Source organism: Molossus molossus, unplaced genomic scaffold, assembly GCF_014108415.1.
Source record: "Molossus molossus isolate mMolMol1 unplaced genomic scaffold, mMolMol1.p scaffold_m16_p_18, whole genome shotgun sequence".
Lineage (NCBI taxonomy): Eukaryota > Metazoa > Chordata > Mammalia > Chiroptera > Molossidae > Molossus > Molossus molossus.
The window spans coordinates 64,207,011-64,213,674 of NW_023425353.1; positions in this window are offsets into that span (position 1 = coordinate 64,207,011).

Sequence of the window (6,664 nt, forward strand, 5' to 3'; positions counted from 1 at the left end):
ACCGCAGGCCAACGCTCCAATCACTGAGCCACACCGGCCAGGGCTAGAAGATGCATTTTAAACAGAGCCGGTGTGGCTCAGTGGTTGAGCACTGACCCATGCACCAAGAGGTTGCTGCTAGTTCAATTCCCAATCAGGGCACATGCCCATGCTGTGGGCCAAATCCCCAGTGGGGGGCATGTAGGAGGCGGCCAATCGATGTTCTCTGTCATTGATGTGTCTTATCTCTCTCCCTCTCCCTTCCTCTCTCTCTAAAATCAATAAAGAAAAATAATTTAAAAAACAAATAAACAGCCCTGGCTGGTTTGGCTCAGCGGTTAGAGTGTCGGCCTGCAGTACAGAGAGACCTGGGTTCAGTTCCCGCTAAGGGCACGTACCTCGGTTGCAATTTGTCCCCGGTTCTGGTTGGGTTGTGCGGGAGGCAGCCACTAGATGTGTTCCTTTCACGTCGATGTTTCTCTCTTTCTCTCCCTCCTGCTCTATCTAAAGATAAATAAATAAACAGAGTGATCAGAAACAGTGTCCCTGGAAGGATGCCACCAGAGCAAAGACTTGAGAGAGTGCAAATGCCCAGAGGCAGGCATGGGCCTGGCATAGCAGGAGATGAGGCCAGAGGGAAAGGGGCCGAATCTCGAGGGCCTCATTAGCCATTGCAAAGCTTTGGCTTTTCCTCTGGGAGGGAAAGGAAACTAGCTGTTGGAGGGTTTAAGCAGAGGAGGGAAGTGGTCTGACTTATATATGTAAAGGATTATTTTGGCTGCTGCTTGGAGAAGACCATAGAAGGGTGAGTGGCAGCAGCCAGGCTTGTACAGAACTGAAAAGAGAAGGGACGGTGTCTTGAGCCAGATGGAGCAAGGATTCAGTGGGAGTGGCCAGACTCTGAAGCTAACGAGATGTCCTGATAATTGACATGGGATGAGAGATAAGGAAACTTCAACGGGAAGACCGGGAGGAGCGCATTTGGGGGAAGATCAGGGCTCAGCTTGGACACATCAAGTTTGAGATGCCTACAAGACATGCCAGTGAAGATTTGGAGTTGGCCGTTAGACCAGGGAGGAGCTAGCTCGTGGGAGAGGGCTGGGCCAGAGGTACACACTTGGTGGTTTTGGGTGGGCAGTGGGATTTAAAGCCTTGAGTGTGGGTGGGCCTTGAGACTCATGGATCGTGTATGCTCAGAGAGGCTAATATGCACAAAGACTGAGTTCCTCCAATAGAAGAAGTGGGATTCTGGGGTAGGGAGAGGAGGCAGGAGAAGGTGGGGTTCCAAAAGGCACATGGAAACATTATTCCGGGACGGAGGGAGTACTCAGCAGCAGCAAGCGCTGCTGCCAAGCAAGTGAGGTAAGGATCTGAGAAGTGATGGATTTGACAATGTGGAGGCCACATTGTGACTGGGACCTGAGCAGTTTCTGTGGAATGAGGAGCAAAAATCTATATTGGGGATTGAGAGGAAAGGAGGAGAGGAGCAGGAAGCAATGAATGGAGACCATTTTTTCACAGAGTTTTGCTATAAAGAGTAAAATGGGACAGTAGCTGAAAGGGAAAGTAGGTCAAAGTTCTTATTTTTTAGGATGAAGAACATGTTTGTATGGTAATTGAAATAACCCAGTAGAGGGGGAAATGGATGATGAAGGAGAGGGGAGAGTTTGTGAAGGTGAGAAGTGGGCCTTGGGAACAGGAGACAGGCCAACAGTGGGGGACAGACGTCAAGGAGAGGCTGTGGATGTGCAGAGTCCCCTCCAGTGGCTCCCACTTTCTCCGTGAGATGGCAAGCAGGTTGTCAATGACAGTGAGGAGAGGGAGGGACTTGTTGGGGGCTTGAAGGTCGAGGAGAAGGTATGAGGAATCATCCAGGAGGATGGGAGAGTGAAGGGATGATGGACAAGTATTGCTATCTCCAGGTGTCAGCCACAGCGACTGCCTGGTGTATGGACGCATCTCAGGCCTGTGTGCAGGGAGCCTTGCCCTTGCAGTGCAGGTTCCGCTGCGTGCAGGAGGCATCGCTTGTTTATTCACTCTCACCGAGCTGAGTTGAAAGTTAACTTGTCTTTGGATCCTTAATTGTCACATCAAATGTCCCCAGAAAGGCCACATTGTGATGCCACATTGAATTAAAAAGTCACGTTGTACACGTAAAATTGCCTTTCACAGCCCTGGCCAGGTGGCTCAGTTGGTTGAGCATCATCCCGTGCACAAAAAGGTGGCGTGGTTCCCGGTCAGGGCACATACCTAGGTTACAGGTTTGATCCCTGGTCGGGCCATGTAATGGAGGCAACCAGTCAATATTTCTCTCTCCCTCATCTTTTCTTTCTAAAATCAATAAAAATATATTCGTCGGGGGTGGGGTGGGGGTGGGGGCTGCAGTCCCTTCACATGTTATAAGGGCTCTTGTAGCTTCTAATTAGCTTTCAAGAGCTGCTTTTAAATTACAGCCCCAAATAATTTAAGCAAAACGTGAAACTATGAATTTAACCAAGTAGTTAAATTCCTTAACAATACCTAGAAATTAGGCTACTGAAAGGTCCTGGTGCCAGGTTCTGAGAATGGGCTGGAGATGCTGTGGCCACCACACTGGTCCTCATAGCTGTGGCAAAGCTGGCCCGAGGGGTAGACCCGGACTCTGGTCGTCCTGAAGGAGAAAGCGCAGGTCTGTGGGACCGGCTGGGTGGGTGTATGCAGCTCTTCCTTGATGAAAGAAACATTTGATGGACATTTAATAGTTTCTTCTTTCTGGAAGAGTCAGTTAGACCGAGGGAGTGTCTCCCCACCAGCAGTTCCCCAGAGAGAGGAAGAACTGCAGGGTCTTGGAGTGGGCCGGGCTCCTGGACCTCTCCCCTCTGAAATGGTTGTCCTAAGATGTCCTGCCAGTGGGCTCCTGAATCTTTCTGTCAAGCGGATAGCCTTCCTATAGGGGCAGCAAACTCAGCCTCTCCTTCTGTCAGTCAGACCCTACAGGTTGGGCTCTGGGGCAGAAGGGCCAGGCCAGGCCGTTTACAGGCAGCTGTGGCCGGGCCTCCGCAGTGGCTGTTAGCTGGTCTGGCCCGTCTCCTGGGTGCCAGTAGCCACCAAGTGAATACAGACTGAAGCAAGTATGGAATTTCAGGGAAGCCATACAGAGCATTGCCTTTGGCTTTTTGTGCTCACCTTCTTTCAAACTGGAAAATAAAAATGGGCAGGCATGAACTTATTTTGGGTCAAGAGAGAAGGAATGTAAGAGAATTGAGTTTAGTCTGACAGTTTGCCTTCTACCTCATTCAGTTAATAAACTCTGGTGGCTCAGCTGCATTTGGGCCAGGTCAGGATGGAGGTGCGGGTCAGGCGCATTGCACTTCCCTCTGCGGTTCCTCCAGGCTGGATCCTAGAAGTCCAGTCCCACCCAGGCTTGCACTGGGGGAGATGTAACACTTCACCCACCTCGGTGGACTTGGTCTGGCCAGCCTGTCGGAGGACTGCCAGGAAGAAGGGATCTTGATCCCTGTCAGTGATGGCAGTAAGTGGGTATTGGGGTGCCTCCCCCATCCACCTCCAGCTGTCTGGGGTCAGCCTCTGAAAGGCACACATTAGAATGGAACAGACCTGCCGGAGCAGTCGTTCTGAACTTGAGCTGTATCTTAGGATCACCCAGAGAGGAAAAACACTAATGCCACCGTCCTGCCTCCACAGACTCTCCTATAACTGGTCTGTGGTTCAGTCTGAGAGTCAGAACATTTTAAATCACCCTAGATGTTTCTAATGGATGGGTGCAGGGCCCTGGTACTCAAGGTGTGGTCTGCAGACTATAATAGAGGCATTACCTTAGAGATTCTTAAAACTACAGATCCCACCCCAGAATTCCTGAATGAGATTCTGCACTTTATCAGGATATAAGAGGAGACACTCATGATCCTACCATAGGCCTGGTGCTGGGGGTTCAAGTGGGAGATGCTTGTCAGGGCTGAGCACAGGCACAGTCAGCACTCAGCAAATGGTGACCATGATCATGCTGCTGGGTAGGAAGAGGAGGGTGGTGATGGGGCTTAGAGACCCCTGCAGGCTGCTTCTCTAAGATGTGTCTCTAACGTAGTCATTTTCAATGTCATTTCAGCGTTTCCAGGAGATTGGACCCCAAGGAGCCCCTGGGTAGCCAGAGAGCAGCTTCCCCAACCCCGAAGCAGGCTTCTGCTGCTGCTCCCAGCCACGAGAGCCCCCGGGAGACAAGGGCACAGGGCCCAGCAGGCCAGGAGGCTGATGGCCCCCACAGGACACTGCAGGTAGACAGCAGGACGCAGAGATCAGGGCGGTCCCCCTCTGTGTCACCGGACAGAGGCAGCACCCCCACATCACCTTACTCCGTCCCCCAGATCGCCCCCCTTCCCAGCAGCACGCTGTGTCCCATATGTAAGACCTCGGACCTCACATCGGCCCCCAGCCAGCCAAACTTCAACACCTGCACCCAGTGTCACAACAAGGTCTGCAACCAGTGTGGGTTCAACCCCAACCCTCACCTTACCCAGGTAACTATCTCTGCGCCGCCCCCCCTCCCACACCTCCCCTGGTTCCCTTCCCCTCTGTCACCAGCTCGCTTTTCCTCTCGTTTCCCTTGGCCACCAGCGTGTTTTCCGGGGTTGTGTTCTGGCTCCAGAGGTGGTCGTGGAGAACACGGCCTGGCCCGGCTCCTGCACCTCCTGAAGTCCTGGCCAGTCCCAGAGCAAAAGGTGCTTCTTTACCTAGTCCAAGTTTACCTGGAAAAGTGGCATTGAGAGGACCAGAGACAGTCTCCTGGACAACTCGTCCCAATGGATACTCATTTGAAGAGGGCCCTAGGCCAGCCTCTCTCCCTGGCAGTGGGCCCTGGAGGGAGAGTACCATGTTGGAGAGGCAGGAAACCCTTCCACCCAGCATCTGGGGACTCCCCCTCTGGGCTCCCCTTTGTTTGTTAGCTGGGGCGGAGCAACTGCCCATCCGAGAAACAACCTGGGGTGTTGGAGGCCGGGCATTCACAACGGGTGACAGTGTCCTGCACTCACCAAGAGGTCACTTTGGTGCCATTTCCATGAGATTGGCCTTCCTTCTGCCCCAGAGGGCCCTGGGTCTACAGCCCCACCCTGGCTCTGTTCAGGATGCGTGGAGTTGCTGTGGGACTGTCAGCCACGCCTTGGAGGCTCTCGACCTGGAGGCCACCTGCTCCAATGTACTAGCGAGCTGGGGCCGTGCTTTTGAAATGAACCGAGTGGGTTTGCTGGCGCCCTTGCTCTCCTCCGGGTTAACCCACAGAGGTCTACGGGCAGGGTGGAGAGTGGCTGGCCGCAGACACGGGCATGGCCGCCTCTGGAGTTACCAGCAGCAGGAGCTGTCTGGACCACGTGGGTGGGGGCTAAGTGAGAATAATTGTTCTCAGGTCGGGGTCTATTTGTGACTTGAGGTGCTGTGGGTGTGGGACGTGTGGTTTGCGAGAGGTAAGTGTGAGAATCTGAGGAAGGAGCTGCCGATGTGGGGAGATGACTCAGTGCATTTGGAGTCGTTCCTGGAGTGTGGGGGCTTCCTGAGGAGGCGTGCACACTCGTGATGATTACATCTGGGATTGGAAACGGCCTGTGCCGCTCTGACTGTTAGGTAAGCGTTTGCTCTTCAGCACTGAGCAGTGTGTCGAAGGCCAGGGCAGCTCGCCTGTGCCTTTCTGCCGTCGCGAAGCCAGGCACACAGGAGCTGCGAGCAGGCACCCTCCTTGTGCTGGCCTTGCTCTCCGGGTTCCGCCTTCCTGAGAGGCTCACTCAAGCTTCAGGACCTGAACAGTTTGGGTGGGGCGGGCAGAGATCGAAGGAGAGCCCCACGCAGTGACACCAGTTTTCTGGTGGGCATCCCAGTCCTTACCACACTGTGGGCTCCTCTCAGCCCAGGATCTTCGGCGAGGTGGGAAGGGAGCCAGCCTTTGAGTGTGCCTGGAAAAACAGTGGAGTGGACGGACCTTGGCGACATTTGGTCCATCTGCCTCTCTGCTGGGAGGAAGCTGAGCTCAGGGCCAGGAGGAAAGGGGCCTGAAACTTGCTGCAGACTCGCACTGGAGAAGAGCAGGCCTCCTGGCTCGGCTCTCCAAGCACGTGCCTGGCTGCAAACGCAATGGTTCTTTGCAGCGAGTTTCTCGGGGCCTTCAGCATCCTGAAGCGCACCCAGGAGCTCCGAGGCAGGGCTGGAGCCGGAGCCTTTTCCAGACTCGTTTTCACAGGACATCAGGGCTGCTGTTCCGTGCCATCCAGCCTGGGAAACGCTGACCTGGTTCTCCAGGTTCTTCCCTGGTAAATGCCCTTTTCTGCCAGGTCTCCAAGCAGATCATTCTCTTCTCCACAGCTGGCTTGCAGTGGGTCCTGCCCAGGAGACGGGACTTATGGCACATTTTCCTGAGGGGCTGGAAGAGCCGAGTTCCTGAGTCAAAGCAGCGGCCTCTTGTTACTTGGCTAAGAGCAGTTGCACCTCCCTGGTCATGCTGCCATGTGATGAGAAAACAAGTTGGCAGGCTTGCTGCTAGACCAGCTCTACCTTGACACTCTGAGGGACCCTGTCTGGGGGCGGGAGGTTGTGCCTGACATGGTCGGTGACGCTGAGCCCAGCAGAGGGAACTGGCAGCCTGGGTCCTGCATCTGGCCTCGAAGGTCCCGGAAGCCTCCTTGGAAGGGCACGCCAGCAGGAC